Source organism: Oncorhynchus masou, unplaced genomic scaffold (genome assembly GCF_036934945.1).
Source record: "Oncorhynchus masou masou isolate Uvic2021 unplaced genomic scaffold, UVic_Omas_1.1 unplaced_scaffold_713, whole genome shotgun sequence".
Classification (NCBI taxonomy): domain Eukaryota; kingdom Metazoa; phylum Chordata; class Actinopteri; order Salmoniformes; family Salmonidae; genus Oncorhynchus; species Oncorhynchus masou.
The window spans coordinates 123,880-141,254 of record NW_027013598.1 but is presented as its reverse complement, the minus strand read 5'-3'; the positions used below and the strand labels follow the sequence as shown (position 1 = coordinate 141,254).

General features: G+C 40.8%; 1 long non-coding RNA gene across 1 annotated transcript; it reads left to right on the top strand.

Annotated features, from left to right (window-relative positions):
- Positions 1-1,439: 1,439 nt before the first annotated feature.
- Positions 1,440-4,921, top strand: LOC135537150 (uncharacterized). Its single transcript, XR_010455131.1, has 4 exons — positions 1,440-1,470; positions 1,549-1,615; positions 1,717-1,763; positions 4,851-4,921. It is a non-coding gene; the product is annotated as an uncharacterized LOC135537150 (long non-coding RNA).
- Positions 4,922-17,375: the final 12,454 nt, after the last annotated feature.

Genomic DNA, 17,375 nt, shown 5'->3' with positions numbered 1-17,375 from the left:
TGGTCAAACCCAACTCTAGACGCTATACAGTATTTGAAGTGCTACTTGATCTATCTTAGTTTGCACTTTTGGGACTATTCCATTAATTGCTTCATATGTACCAGGTAAACTAAGTCAAGCACAGCTCTTGAACAGTACATACTGTCGGTGTGTGTTGTTGTTCCAGGGCTGGATGCTGCCCCGGGGGTGGTGAACACTACAGAGGAGGAGGTGGAAGGGGTGGACTCCCAGTCACCTTGCCCAGCCGGGTGGCATCTGAATGAGCATCGCTGCTTCTCCTTCTACCCCATCTGGGGCACCTGGGCCACTGCAGAGGTAACGCTTGGAATTGGGAGAGACTGAGAAACTAAAGGCCAACTTGTTCTGTTGCTGTAGTAGAGTTGGTTAGGCATTGATTTAGGGCAAATCCATGGTAAAAGAATGACGCTAAAATCAGATTTAAAAAAATAATAATTATACTTTAAAATGTAGTTAAATAAAAAACTATTACAGCGCAAGCTGTGCCACCAGAGACTCTGGGTTCGCGCCCAGGCTCTTTTGCACGGACCTCCGGGCGCAGTGCACGCTTACCAATGTCTCACCAGTGACTCCTGTGGCGGGCCGGGCGCAGTGCACGCTCACCAAGGTCTCACCAGCGACTCCTGTGGCGGGCCGGGCGCAGTGCACGCTAACCAAGGTCGCCAGGTGTTTTCTCTGACACATTGGTGAGGCTGGCTTCCGGGTTGGATGCGCGCTCTGTTGCAGAAGCAGTGCGGCTTGGTTGGGTTGTGTTTCAGAGGAAGCATGGCTTTCGACCTTCGTCTCTCCCGAGCCCGTACGGGAGTTGTAGCGATGAGACAAGATAGTAATTACTAACAATTGGATACCACAAAATTGAGGGTAAAAAAAATAAAAACTATTACTACTCCGACTAGGACTACTTCTGTCACTACAACTGCTATTACTATTACACAACCATTGATATTTCAAGATATTTAATTTAATTCAGGAAATGTCCATTTTTAGCCTGCGTTGATCCAGTAATCCCGGGGCTTTAGCTCAGCGAGCTAACACAGTGTTCTCTGACTGTCTCTCTAGTTGTACTGCTCCCAACACAGAGGGAACCTGGTGTCGGTTCACAGCCCGGGTCAACAGGTGTTTGTCCAGGATCTGGTCAGGAGACAAACAGACCAGCCGGTCTGGATGGGAGGCTACGATGCAGCTCAGGTACACTGGGTCAATAATTCATCAGTCAGTCTGTCAGCCTGTCAACCAGTCTGTCAAATGTCTACAGTTTACAGAGGCAAAAGCTCAATGTACTTTCTGTTTAAAAACAATGAAGTGGCTTCAATCCATCAATCAATGTGTTTCTGTGATAAGGAGGGGATGTGGCTGTGGAGTAACGGCTCAGCTGTTGACAGTTTCTACTGGGAGGAGGATGAGCCCAGTAACTCTGGACAGGGGAGAACTGTATGGAGCTGCACACTGGAGGTACACACACACACACACACACACACACACTCTCTGAGCACATTGAAATAACTGAAGTGAGATTTGTCTTGACAACAGGTGGGCAGGGCTGGAATGATGTGGCCTGTGCAGAGCTGAGGTTCTATGTGTGTTCTATGGAGACAAGGTAGCAGGTCCAACACTGTCTTGTATCTGGACATGCTTTATACAGGCACCATATTAACACTCAATTACATTCATGGATTTTTTTATTTCCTTTTCTTTTAGATCTGGTTTAGCATCATTGCCAAGTCAGAAGAAATCACATGAGAGAGGTAGGAATGTCTTGGCGCAGCTCCTTGTTGAATGGCACTCTGACATGTAGAAGATGATCTATCTGATCATTAATGACACTTGTGAAACATGAAACCGGTCTGGAATTGTTTTTAAACTATTAAGCTTTTTGTTGTCCTAGAAAACCTCTTCCTCTTTAACGGGATGTCTTCAACATTCTAAATCTCCTTTTATTTATATCTCCCATTTTAAATCTGACTTCCAACAGTCTATTCACTCTAAACAATGTGATTTTTTGACCACTTTCCCTGAAGCTTTGACAAAAACATAGAGCACATCATTAGTCTACTCTGCTATTCAAATCTAAAATTAGAACAGAAAAGCCTTCTACCAATTAAACTATACAGCTGTTTTGGTAGCTGTATCATTTCATTTAATGGAGCTATCTTCCCACTGTTGAATTAACTACCATAGAACTAGTTTCATGTAGCTAACTTCCCACTGTTGAATTAACTACCATATAACTAGTTTCATGTAGCTAACTTCCCACTGTTGAATTAACTACCATAGAACTAGTTTAATGTAGCTAACTTCCCACTGTTGAATTAACTACCATAGAACTAGTTTAATGTAGCTAACTTCCTACTGGTGAATTAACTATCATAGAACTAGTTTAATGTAGCTAACTTCCTACTGGTGAATTAACTATCATAGCTACATCAAACTAGTTCTAACTTCCCACTGTTGAATTAACTACCATATAACTAGTTTCATGTAGCTAACTTCCCACTGTTGAATTAACTACCATAGAACTAGTTTAATGTAGCTAACTTCCCACTGTTGAATTAACTACCATATAACTAGTTTAATGTTGCTAACTTCCTACTGTTGAATTAACTACCATATAACTAGTTTAATGTTGCTAACTTCCTACTGTTGAATTAACTACCATAGAACTAGTTTAATGTAGCTAACTTCCTACTGTTGAATTAACTACCATAGAACTAGTTTAATGTAGCTAACTTCCCACTGTTGAATTAACTACCATAGAACTAGTTTAATGTAGCTAACTTCCTACTGTTGAATTAACTACCATAGAACTAGTTTAATGTAGCTAACTTCCCACTGTTGAATTAACTACCATAGAACTAGTTTAATGTAGCTAACTTCCTATTGTTGAATTAACTACCATAGAACTAGTTTAATGTAGCTAACTTCCTACTGTTGAATTAACTACCATATAACTAGTTTAATGTTGCTAACTTCCTACTGTTGAATTAACTACCATAGAACTAGTTTAATGTAGCTAACTTCCTACTGTTGAATTAACTACCATAGAACTAGTTTAATGTAGCTAACTTCCCACTGTTGAATTAACTACCATAGAACTAGTTCACACTCCAGGGTCTCTTAAATGAAAATGGATTACCCTCCCTTCAGCAAAATATATTTTCCCTCAACAGAGTCAAGCTGTTTCACCCCTGGAGTCGATTGTCGCACCAGCCAATCAATTGACGTTACATAACTACAAAAATCACGTCAAACACTCTGGCTTTCTTAAAGCATTCTGTTCATCAGCAAGCTGACCAGACTGTTCTAGATAGTAGATAGTAGATTGTTCTAGATAGTGGATAGTAGACTGTTCTAGATAGTGGATAGTAGATTGTTCTAGATAGTAGATCCTAGACTGTTCTAGATAGTGGATAGTAGACTGTTCTACATAGTAGATAGTAGACTGTTCTAGATAGTAGATAGTAGACTGTTCTAGATAGTGGATAGTAGACTGTTCTAGATAGTGGATAGTAGACTGTTCTAGATAGTGGATAGTAGACTGTTCTAGATAGTGGATAGTAGACTGTTCTAGATAGTGGATAGTAGACTGTTCTAGATAGTGGATAGTAGACTGTTCTAGATAGTGGATAGTAGACTGTTCTAGATAGTAGATCCTAGACTGTTCTAGATAGTGGATAGTAGACTGTTCTACATAGTAGATACTAGACTGTTCTAGATAGTATATAGTAGACTGTTCTAGATAGTAGATACTAGACTGTTCTAGATAGTATATAGTAGACTGTTCTAGATAGTCGATAGTAGACTGTTCTAGATAGTGGGAGAGCCTGTTATTTAGAATTCATGAATACAAGTTATATACATTGCTAATGCGACTAATCCCTCTATGGTTCGTGTCCTTTTTGGAGGATTTTGAGATAGGATTGATTATAGATTTCTACGATACAGAAGGAATAATGCCAATCTCAAAACAAGTCTGCAAAGAGTTCAAATAGTATTTTTGGAAAAGTTTTGGGGGAAATTATGACATATTTCACAATAATTGATGCAAGAAATACATGTATTGTTCCGATATCATTACAACATAGGTGTACTGTAATCAAATGAGACAAATGAATGATTGAAAGAAGCAAGGTTTAGCAGGCACCAGTTAGCATCAAGCCTGTCTGGAGCATCTGACCATAGGTTCTCATCCACATCACAGTAAATGTCCTCATTGTTCATGCACCTGCGGAAAAACCTTTTGGCATGACAAATCCAAGCCTGACATAGTTCTGGATTGATGTCATTGCATGCCTCATCCATGGCCTGAAGGAGGGCGGTATGCTCATGGGGACGGCCATCATTCATCTTCCACCTCTATTGTAATCATTAAATGTATTTTAATTGTGCGTATGTATTATAGTGTGTGTGGCTCAGTTAGTATGAGCATGGCACTAGCAACACCAGAGCTGTGGGTTTGATTCCCACTGAGGTTACATACCAACACTTTGGAGAAAAACACCTGCTACACAAATAGCATATATTAGAGTGATAATAAAATGTATTCTAACAAATAAGAAGAGAATCATATCTAAATTAAAGAGTGGGTTGCATTGTGAAAAGCATTTACATTTATATGAACATGTATTGCAATGTGAAACATGTATTTCTAGATGAAACACTGATTAAGTTTGGTGAATAAGTGACTGTATGATTTTGTGTCTTGTAATAGTCAATAGAAAAATGGCTTAGTTTTGAAACAACTGTCTTTTTGATGAACTGTTTTGAGTTTTGTACTAATCATTGCTAAAATGTACCACGTAGTTGTGAACACTGCCCCTCCTTCCCTCCCCCAGAGCTGGTTGAAGAGGTGAGTATTTATGACGTCCTGTGGGAGACCAGTGAGAGAGTAGCAGATGAGATCCTCTACTCAGCCTTCCTCAGAGGGATGTATTCCAGACGTCTGCCTGCCCGCTGCTATGCTGACTTCTGCCACCAGGAGGTGCTATACCTGGACAGAGTCATCACCATGCTGCGGGTGAAAAGAAAATACATAAAACGAATACCGCAAAGATTTACTTACTATGACTGTGATACGTGGTTGTCGTCCCTAGTTATCTTAAGATAAGTTGCTCTGTATAACTGTATACATGTGTGTATGAGCCAGGTGCTGATCAGAACAGTCCAGGGTCCTCCAGACATCATGCTGTTTCTCCAGAGAACACATCAACTCTACCAGGAGTCTCTGAAGGAGGCCCAGAACCAAACTCCACCACACCTGGTAGGAAGCTGTTATAACAATCACCCTTAATATACAATTTAAGATAATACACTGCTCAAAAAAAATAAAGGGAACACTTAAACAACACAATGTAACTCCAAGTCAATCACACTTCTGTGAAATCAAACTGTCCACTTAGGAAGCAACACTGATTGACAATAAATTTCACATGCTGTTGTGCAAATGGAATAGACAACAGGTGGAAATTATAGGCAATTGGCAAGACACCCCCAATAAATGAGTGTTTCTGCAGGTGGTGACCTCAGACCACTTCTCAGTTCCTATGCTTCCTGGCTGATGTTTTGGTCACTTTTGAATGCTGGCGGTGCTTTAACTCTAGTGGTAGCATGAGACAGAGTCTACAACAACACAAGTGGCTCAGGTAGTGCAGCTCATCCAGGATGGCACACCAATGCGAGCTGTGGCAAGAAGGTTTGCTGTGTCTGTCAGCGTAGTGTCCAGAGCATGGAGGCGCTACCAGGAGACAGGCCAGTACATCAGGAGACATGGAGGAGGCCGTAGGAGGGCAACAACCCAGCAGCTTGACCGCTACCTCTGCCTTTGTGCAAGGAGGAGCAGGAGGAACACTGCCAGAGCCCTGCAAAATGACCTCCAGCAGGCCACAAATGTGCATGTGTCTGCTCAAACGGTCAGAAGCAGACTCCATGAGGGTGGTGTAAGGGCCCGACGTCCACAGGTGGGGGTTGTGCTTACAGCCCAACACCGTGCAGGACGTTTGGCATTTACCAGAGAACACCAAGATTGGCAAATTCGCCACTGGCGCCCTGGGCTCTTCACAGGTGAAAGCAGGTTCACACTGAGTACATGTGACAGAGTCTGGAGACGCCGTGGAGAACGTTCTGCTGCCTGCAACATCCTCCAGCATGACCGGTTTGGCGGTGGGTCAGTCATGGTGTGGGGTGGCATTTCTTTGGGGGCCGCACAGCCCTCCATGTGCTCGCCAGAGGTAGCCTGACTGCCATTAGGTACCGAGATGAGATCCTCAGACCCCTTGTGAGACCATATGCTGGTGCGGTTGGCTCTGGGTTCCTCCTAATGCAAGGCAATGCTAGACCTCATGTGGCTGGAGTGTGTCAGCAGTTCCTGCAAGAGGAAGGCATTGATGCTATGGACTGGCCCGCCCGTTCCCCAGACCTGAATCCAATTGAGCACATCTGGGACATCATGTCTTGCTCCATCCACCAACGCCACGTTGCACCACAGGCTGTCCAGGAGTTGGCGGATGCTTTAGTCCAGGTCTGGGTGGAGATCCCTCAGGAGACCATCCGTCACCTCATCAGGAGCATGCCCAGGCGTTGTAGGGAGGTCATACAGGCACGTGGAGGCGACACACACTACTGAGCCTCATTTTGACTTGTTTTAAAAGGACATTACATCAAATTTGGATCAGCCTGTAGTTTGGTTTTCACTTTAATTTTGAATGCGACTCCAAATCCAGACCGCCATGGGTTGATAAATTTGATTTCCATTGATAATTTTTGTGTGATTTTGTTTTCAGCACATTCAACTATGTAAAGAAAAAAGTATTTAATAAGAATATTTCATTCATTCAGATCTAGGATGTGTTATTTTAGTGTTCCCTTTATTTCTTTGAGCAGTGTATATCCTAATTTACAATTTAAGATAATATTACTTAATATACAATTTAAGATAACATATATATTTATACAATTTAAGATAATGTATTAATGTATAATTTAAGAGTACTTAGGCAAGAAAATTCAACTAGAACGTAGTAGGTGATTTATCAATTCCAAAAACATTTCATGAACGTTTTCAATGACCCTTTTTTAACCTTTTTTGTTTTGGTTAATTTCAAGTTCAATTTTGGTTACCCAAGTTTTGGTGTATGTAGACACGCCCCCAAAACGTAAACCAATAATATCCCTTTTTGACTCCCTTTATTTCATTCAGTTCAGGTCTTTTAACAGGACAACACAACAGGGAAGATTTTAATTTACAGGATATTTGAGAAACCCAAATGCATTCAGATCCAACCTGGTGCAGGACAACATGACAGGGAAGATTTTAATTTACAGAATATTTGAGAAACCCAAATGCATTCAGATCCAACCTGGTGCAGGACAACACAACAGGGAAGATTTTAATTTACAGGACATTTGAGAAACCCAAATGCATTCAGATCCAACCTGGTGCAGGACAACACGACAGGGAAGATTTTAATTTACAGAATATTTGAGAAACCCAAATGCATTCAGATCCAACCTGGTGCAGGACAACATGACAGGGAAGATTTTAATTTACAGGATATTTGAGAAACCCAAATGCATTCAGATCCAACCTGGTGCAGGACAACATGACAGGGAAGATTTTAATTTACAGAATATTTGAGAAACCCAAATGCATTCAGATCCAACCTGGTGCAGGACAACACGACAGGGAAGATTTTAATTTACAGGATATTTGAGAAACCCAAATGCATTCAGATCCAACCTGGTGCAGGACAACACGACAGGGAAGATTTTAATTTACAGGATATTTGAGAAACCCAAATGCATTCAGATCCAACCTGGTGCAGGACAACACGACAGGGAAGATTTTAATTTACAGAATATTTGAGAAACCCAAATGCATTCAGATCCAACCTGGTGCAGGACAACATGACAGGGAAGATTTTAATTTACAGGATATTTGAGAAACCCAAATGCATTCAGATCCCACCTGTTGCAGGACAACATGACGGGAAGATTTTAATTTACAGGATATTTGAGAAACCCAAATGCATTCAGATCCAACCTGGTGCAGGACAACACGACAGGGAAGATTTTAATTTACAGGATATTTGAGAAACCCAAATGCATTCAGATCCAACCTGGTGCAGGACAACACGACAGGGAAGATTTTAATTTACAGAATATTTGAGAAACCCAAATGCATTCAGATCCAACCTGGTGCAGGACGAGTGGATATAAGGCAGAAGCCACTGCTCCAAAACCTCAAACAAAAAAGCCAGACTACGGTTTACAGCTGCACATGGGGACAAAGATAGTACTTTTTGGAGAAATGTCCTCTGGTCTGATGAAACAAAAATAGAACTGTTTGGCCATAATGACCATCGTTATGTTTGGAGGAAAAGGGGAGGCTTGCAAGCCGAAGAACACCATCCCAACCTTGAAGCACGGGGGTGGCAGCATCATATTGTGGGGGTGCTTTGCACCAACCCAACCTCTGGTCTGTGGAGTCTGGACCTGATGTTAGCTTGAGTGACTTATTTATTTATGACATGCAGGAGGGACTGGTGCACTTCACAAAATAGATGCCATCATGAGACAGGACAATTATGTGGATATATTGAAGCGATATCTCAAGACGTCAGTCAGGAAGTTGAAGCTTGGTTGCAAATGAGTCTTCCAAATGGACAATGACCCCAAGAATACTTCAAAGGTGTGGCAAAATGGCTAAAGGACAAAGTCAAGGTATTGGAGTGGCCATCACAAAGCGCTGACCTCAATCCCATAGAAGATTTGTGGGCAGAACTGAAAAAGCATGTGCGAGCAATGAGGCATACCAACCTGACACAGTAACACCAGCTCTGTCAGGAGGACTGGACCAAAATTTACCCACCTACTTGTGGGAAGCTTGTGGAAGGCTAACCGAAATGTTTGACCCAAGTTTAAACAATTTATAGGCAATGCTACCAAATACTAACTGAGTGTATGTACATTTACTCACTGGGAATGTGTTGAAATAAATAAAAGCTGAAATAAATCATTCTCTCTACTATTATGCTGACATTTCACATTCTTAAAATAAAGTGGTGATCCTAAGACATGGAATTTGAACTTTTATTAAATGTCAGGAATTGTGAAACTGAGTTGAAATGCATTTGGCTAAGCTTAGCCATAACCACATAGTAAACTCTCTGTCTCACTTCCTCCATCTCTTCCTTTTCCTCTTCCTGCCTACAGAACCTGTCCTCCATCCAGCCCTCTGTAGCCATGCGTCAGTACCTCCAGGTTTTCCATAACCACATAGTAAACTCTCTGACTAACTTCCTCCATCTCTTTCTCTTCCTCTTCCTGCCTACAGAACCTGTCCTCCATCCAGCCCTCTGTAGCCATGCGTCAGCACCTCCAGGTTTTCCATAACCACATAGTAAACTCTCTGTCTCTCTTCCTCCTCCATCTCCTCCTCCTTTTCCTCTTTCTCCTGCCTACAGAACCTGTCCTCCATCCAGCCCTCTGCAGCTGTGCGTCAGTACCTCCAGAGCTTCCATGACATTGTGAATGAGGAGCCCATCTACTGGCTGGTGTCTCTGCTGCCCAGAGCCCTGCTCAGACCTTACCTGGCACAGAACCTGCCCCTGGGAGAGAGGACCAGACCAGACCCCAGCCCCTGCCTCTACCCCTGGCTAAACCTCTTCCCCTGCCCCTGCTACCAGTGGGGGAGAGGACATGATGTCAGACCAGAGGAGCCAGAAGGATGAGTCAGGGACATATTACAGGTATATTGAGGAAATTATAATGTAATACAACTGATACAATATAAAATATATGCTGATTGATACTGATGATATGAGGTATGCTGATTGATACTGATGATATGAGGTATGCTGATTGATACTGATGATATGAGGTATGCTGATTGATACTGATGATATGAGGTATGCTGATTGATACTGATGATATGAGGTATGCTGATTGATACTGATGATATGAGGTATGCTGATTGATATTGATGATATGAGGTATGCTGATTGATATTGATGATATGAGGTATGCTGATTGATATTGATGATATGAGGTATGCTGATTGATATTGATGATATGAGGTATGCTGATTGATACTGATGATATGAGGTATGCTGATTGATATTGATGATATGAGGTATGCTGATTGATATTGATGATATGAGGTATGCTGATTGATACTGATGATATGAGGTATGCTGATTGATATTGATGATATGAGGTATGCTGATTGATATTGATGATATGAGGTATGCTGATTGATATTGATGATATGAGGTATGCTGATTGATACTGATGATATGAGGTATGCTGATTGATATTGATGATATGAGGTATGCTGGTTGATACTGATGATATGAGGTATGCTGATTGATATTGATGATATGAGGTATGCTGATTGATATTGATGATATAATATATGCTGATTGATACTGATGATATGAGGTATGCTGATTGATATTGATGATATGAGGTATGCTGGTTGATACTGATGATATGAGGTATGCTGATTGATATTGATGATATGAGGTATGCTGATTGATATTGATGATATAATATATGCTGATTGATACTGATGATATGAGGTATGCTGATTGATATTGATGATATGAGGTATGCTGATTGATAATGATGATATGAGGTATGCTGATTGATATTGATGATATAATATATGCTGGTTGATATTGATGATATGAGGTATGCTGATTGATATTGATGATATAATACATTGTTAATTGATATTGATGATATTGATTGCCTATGGAAGTTTATAGTGTCTGAACTCCACATTGTTGTGTTTAATCTTGTCAAATGTGGTGATATTGTGGAGTGACTCTTTTCTATCCTGTCTCTCTCTCCAGGCATCTACTGGAGAAGTACCAGGGTGTGATAGACGTCTATAAGGCTGTCAACATCTTCAGAGTCCAGATGATCAACGAGAAGTCTCTCTTCACCTCCAGGTGCGGTGAGCCTGACTTAGGTCTACAGTTAGCCTGACTTAGGTCTACAGTTAGCCTGACTTAGGTCTACAGTTAGCCTGACTTAGGTATGCTGTTAGCATGGTCCTGCTATCTATGTTTACAGTTAGCCAGATCCGGCTATCTAATTCTACAGTTAGCCTGGTCCTGCTAACTAAGTCTACAGTTAGCCTGGTCCTGCTAACTAAGTCTACAGTTAGCCTGGTCCTGCTAACTAAGTCTACAGTTAGCCTTGTCCTGCTATCTAATTCTACAGTTAGCCTGGTCCTGCTAACTAATTCTACAGTTTGCCTGGTCCTGCTAACTAAGTCTACAGTTAGCCTGGTCCTGCTAACTAAGTCTACAGTTAGCCTGGTCCTGCTAACTAAGTCTACAGTTAGCTTGGTCCTGCTATCTAAGTCTACAGTTAGCCTGGTCCTGCTATCTAAGTCTACAGTTAGCCTGGTCCTGCTATATAATTCTACAGTTAGCTTGGTCCTGCTATCTAAGTCTACAGTTAGCTTGGTCCCGCTAAACAAGTCTTGCAAGGTCTCCCTCTCAAAACAGGCTCTGAACCCTACGGGATCTTCTTAGCCTAAGCACCAGTCAATTTTGTGATGTTCATCTCTGTATTACTAGTTGGCAGAGTAATATAACTGAGGTCATATATCATGTTGTCTCTGTGATGTTCATCTCTGTATTAATGTTAAATGTCTCTGTTATGTTCATCTCTGTATTAATGTTAAATATCTCTGTGATGTTCATCTCTGTGTTACTAGTTGACAGAGTAATATAACTGAGGTCATATATATAATGTTGTCTCTGTGATGAATCAATGAATATCTGATGTCATCTAATCCGTCTGTGTAATGTCATCCTAGCTGGTTTCCCACTGGTGACGAGGAGGAAGAGGAGGACCAACCCAATCTGTTGTCTGTGGAGTCTGGTCCTGACATTAGGGTGAGTGACGTATTTATTTATGACATGTTAATCTTGTATTGAAGTCAGTCGAGGATTGTGAACATTTATTATATTTTATTTCACCTTTATTTAACCAGGTAGGCTAGTTGAGAACACCTTCTCATTTACAACTGAGACCTGGCCAAGATAAAGCAAAGCATTTCGACACAAACAACAACACAGAGTTACACATGGAATAAACAAACGTACAGTCAATAATTCAGTACAAAAAGTCTATATGCAGTGTGTGCAAATGAGGTAAGATAAGGGAGGTAAGGCAGTAAATAGGCCATGGTGGCAAAGTAATTATAATACAGCAATTAAACACTGGAGTGGTAGATGTGCAGAAGATGAATGTGGAAATAGAGATACTGGGTGCAAAGGATCAAGATAAATAAATAAACACAGTATGGGGATGAGGTAGTTGGATGGGCTATTTACAGATGGGCTATGTACAGGTGCAGTGATCTGTGATGATTGATAATGTGACTGTTTCTCTTTTTAACATTTACATGTATTTTCTTACACACTGACACCCCCAATCCCCCCAAAACAGTTGTTCTTTGCAAACACCCAATTTAGGCCAGCCCACTGTGCTTAACGATGGACCGGCCCATCTGGCCCCAAAATGTCCTATCGCCAGTCAGTTTCTGGTTCATAGTGACTCTATTGGGACAGCTATGTCAGGAGAGGCTTTCAGATAACACATCCTATCGCTCATTGGTCTTGTTTGTCCTGTCCCTTAAATCTGGTTGTTTCTGTCGCCCCCTCCAGGTGAAGCTGTAGCAGTGCAGCTGTAGAATACAGGGAGCTGAGTGTGTAAGGCTGTGTGTGTTGGCTTTCACACTGGGCAGGACTGTTCCTCTTGTCAGACATATTCCACTATTCCACTTTTATGTTAGTAACTTCCCCCAAATAACTACTGTTTAAACTGTATTAATCCAATAACACAATGAATGTACACATCTAATAACACATTTAATTATTGTCAACAAAGGGGCTACAATAAAATAAAAAATAGTTTGGAAATAAAATCATAGAATGAAACTGTGTGAACTGTTAAACTGTATTTTCTATATGGGTAGTGCAATATGAATAATACACAGCCAATCACAATAATTGCTCTGGCTAGCCAATAAACAAATGGTATTTCTTCCAAGAATTGACCAATCAGAACAAGCTAAGGTTGCCCAACTAGCAGTGGGCCAATATTTGAATGCTCCATTGTATAAACAATTGTATTTATCCTATGTGCATATTTTATATTCATGTTGGATCCACTGATTTCAAACAATTAGAGAATAGTTGTCCTTATCACATATTCCTCAAATTCTGTCTTTAATTATTTCCTGGATATACAATCAAAAAAATAACATTATGGTTGAGATGTCAACCTGTTCTTAAATGAATAGATGAAAGCCTTTCTCTTTGGGACGTACCAAACATAACTCCTGTTACTTTAACACTTTCCCCTTTCTGGGTGGAACGTTGTGAAGTTCCAATCCTGACGAGTGGATTGACAAAAATAGAGGGTTTTATATCAGAATTTATGGTCTGGATGATGATGTTGAGGAGCGAGGATAGTTAGAAACCAGATGTTGTCTACTGTCAGATTTACATGTTGAGGATAGTTAGAACCCAGATGTTGTCTCCTGTCAGATTTACATGTTGAGGATAGTTAGAAACCAGATGTTGTCTCCTGTCAGATTTACATGTTGAGGATAGTTAGAAACCCAATGTTTTCTCCTGTCAGATTTACATGTTGAGGATAGTTAGAAACCAGATGTTGTCTCCTGTCAGATTTACATGTTGAGGATAGTTAGAAACCAGATGTTTTCTCCTGTCAGATTTACATGTTGAGGACAGTTAGAAACCAGATGTTTTCTCCTGTCAGATTTACATGTTGAGGATAGTTCGAAACCAGATGTTGTCTCCTGTCAGATTTACATGTTGAGGATAGTTAGAAACCCAATGTTTTCTCCTGTCAGATTTACATGGCGAGGAGCGAGGATAGTTAGAAGCCTTCCACAAGCTTCCCACAATAAGTTGCATAAATGTTGGTCCTTTCCTCCTGTCAGAGCTGGTGTAACTGAGGCAGATTTGTAGGCTTCCATGCTCGCACACGCTTTTTCAGTTCTGCCCACAATTGTTGTATGGGATTGAGGTCAGGGCTTTGTGGGCAACTCAAATACCTCGACTTTGTTGTCCTTAAGCCAATTTGCTACAATTTTGGAAGCATGCTTGGGGTCGTTGTCCATTTGAAAGACCCATTTACGACCAAGCTTTAACTTCCTGACTGAAATCTTGAGATGTTGCTTCAATATATCCACATAATTTTCCTGCCTCATGAAGCCATCTATTTTGTGAAGTGCACCAGTCCCTCCTTCCCTCCCTTTGTGAATTTATGGCACCTGTGCTGGTGGAAAAATATTTCTATGTGGGGCGCCGTCCTCAAACATTCGCATGGCAGGCTTTCGCTGTAAAGCCTATTGTAAATCGGACAGTGCAGTTAGATTAACAGGAATCTAAGCTTTTAACCAATATAAGACACTTGTATGTACCTAAATGTTTAATATCCACCATTTTTATGATTATTCATTTGAATTGCGTGCCCTCCAGTTTCACCGGAAGTTATACGCCTAGCCTTAACTGTTTATGGCTGCAGGGGCAGTATTGTATTGTATTGCATTGTATTGTACTGTATTGTATTGTATTGTATTGTACAGTATTGTGTAGCTTGGATGAAAAGGTGCCCATTGAAAACGGCCAACTCCTCAGTCTCAGCTGCTAATATATGCATATTATTATTATTGGATAGAAAACACTCTAAAGTTTCCAAAACTGTCATTATATTGTCTGTGAGTATAACATAACTGATATTGCAGGCGAAACCCTGAGGAAAATCAAAACAGGAAGTGGCTTCTATTTTGAAAACTCCATGTTCCATAGCCTACTTTTGCTCCATTTAAAGGGATATGAACCAGATTCCTTTTCATATCGCTTCCTCAAGGTGTCAAGTCTTCAGACAGTTTCAGGCTTTTATTTTGAAAAATGAGCCAGAGCGATAACATCGTGTCAAGTTGTCACAAGTTTTGCTCGCGCAACAGAATTTGGACAGGTATTGCTTTTCCCTCTCCTACTGTGAAAGAGATTTGCGGTTGATATATTATTGATTATATATTTTAAAAACAACCTGAGGATTGATTATAAAAAATGTTTGACATGTTTCTGTGGACATTATGGAAACTATGTGGAATTTTTGTCTGCGTTGTCGTGATCGCTCTTTCCTGTGGATTTCTGAGTATAACGTGACAAACAAACGGAGGTATTTTGGATCTAAAAATAATCTTTATGGAACAAAAGGAACATTTGTTGTGTAACTGGGAGTTTCGTGAGTGAAAACATCCGAAGACAATCAAAGGTAAACGATTAATTTGATTGCTTTTCTGATTTTCGTAACCGAGCTACCTGATGCTAAGTGTACATAATGTTTTATTGTGCGATCGATACACTTACACAAATGCTTGGATTGCTTTTGCTGTAAAGCAGAATTTCAAAATCTGACACGACAGGTGGATTAACAAAAGGCTAAGCTGTGTTTTCCTGTATTGCACTTGTGATTTCATGAATATAAACATTTATAGTAATATTTATTTTGTTACGCTATGCTATTCAGCGGTTGTTGATGACACTTATCCCGATATCGGGATTGCAGCCATAACAAGTTAAAAAGTTTGAATGGTCTCCGGTTGTAACGGCTTTCGTCTGGTGAAGGAGAGTCGGACCAAAATGCAGCGTGGTATCTTTGATACATGTTTAATGACAAAGAAAAAACTAACAGTACAAAAACAACAAACGGAAAGTGAAAAACTATACAGCTATCTGGTGACAACAAACACAGAGACAGGAACAATCACCCACGAAATACTCAAAGAATATGTCTGCCTAAATATGGATCCCTATCAGAGACAACGATAAACACCTGCCTCTGATTGGGAACCACTCCAGACAGCCATAGACTTTGCTAGATACCCCCACTAAGCCACAGACCCAATACCTAACAAAAACCCCAAGACAAAACACACCACAATAAACCCATGTCACACCCAGGCCTGACCAAATAAATGAAGACAAAGACAATATATATCGACCAGGGCATGACACTGGTATTCTCTGTCTTAAATTTGATCAGGATACCTGAGGGTTGATTAGGAACGTTGTTTAATATGTTTGGAAGACGTTTATTGGTAACGTACGGGATTAATTTGTATGCATTTTGAACCGGTGGATTACTGAGTGTAGCGCACCAATGAAACTGACTTTTTTGGGATATAAAGAAAGACTTTATCGAACAAAAGGACCATTTGTTATGTAGCTGGAACCCTTGTGATTGCAATCGAACAATGCGGCTGAATTAACAAGAATTTATGCTTTTAAATTATGTATGACACTTGTATTTTCATGAATGTTTAATATTACGATTTCTGTAATTTGAATTTCGACCTCTGCAATTTCACTGGATGTTGTCGAGGTGAGACGCTAGCGTCCCAGTGATCCGTAAGAAGTTAATGGACCCCAGGAAGTGTAGCTGCTGCATATTCAGTAGGTAATAGACCCCAGGAAGTGTAGCTGCTGCATATTCAGTAGGTAATGGACCCCAGGAAGTGTAGCTGCTGCATATTCAGTAGGTAATAGACCCCAGGAAGTGTAGCTGCTGCATATTCAGTAGGTAATGGACCCCAGGAAGTGTAGCTGCTGCATATTCAGTAGGTAATAGACCCCAGGAAGTGTAGCTGCTGCATGTTCAGTAGGTAATGGACCCCAGGAAGAGTAGCTGCTGCATGTTCAGTAAGTAATAGACCCCAGGAAGTGTAGCTGCTGCATATTCAGTAGGTAATAGACCCCAGGAAGTGTAGCTGCTGCATATTCAGTAGGTAATAGACCCCAGGAAGAGTAGCTGCTGCATATTCAGTAGGTAATAGACCCCAGGAAGAGTAGCTGCTGCATATTCAGTAGGTAATGGACCCCAGGAAGAGAAGCTGCTGCATATTCAGTAGTTAATGGACCCTTGGAAGAGTTGCTGCTGCATTTTAAGTCGTTACTGTTTCAGTACACGGTCTAGTTTCCTGAATTTCCGCCTGTCTGACGTGCCCAAAGTAAACTGCCTGTTACTCAGGCCCAGAAGCTAGCATATAATTGGTATAATTGGGGAAATCCATAATTGGGGGAAATGTGAAGATATTGAAAACTGACGTCCGCCTCCCAGATTGCAGTTCCTATGGCTTCCACTAGAGGTAAACAGTCTTTATACATAGACTCTGGCTTGTTTTCTGAAAAACCAACGAGGAATAGTAGTTTATCCAAGGGGAGCACTAAGGCAAAAATAGTCTATGCGCGCATGATAGAGGGCGCGCTCTTCGTTATTTTCCTTCCCTATTGAACATACTAGTC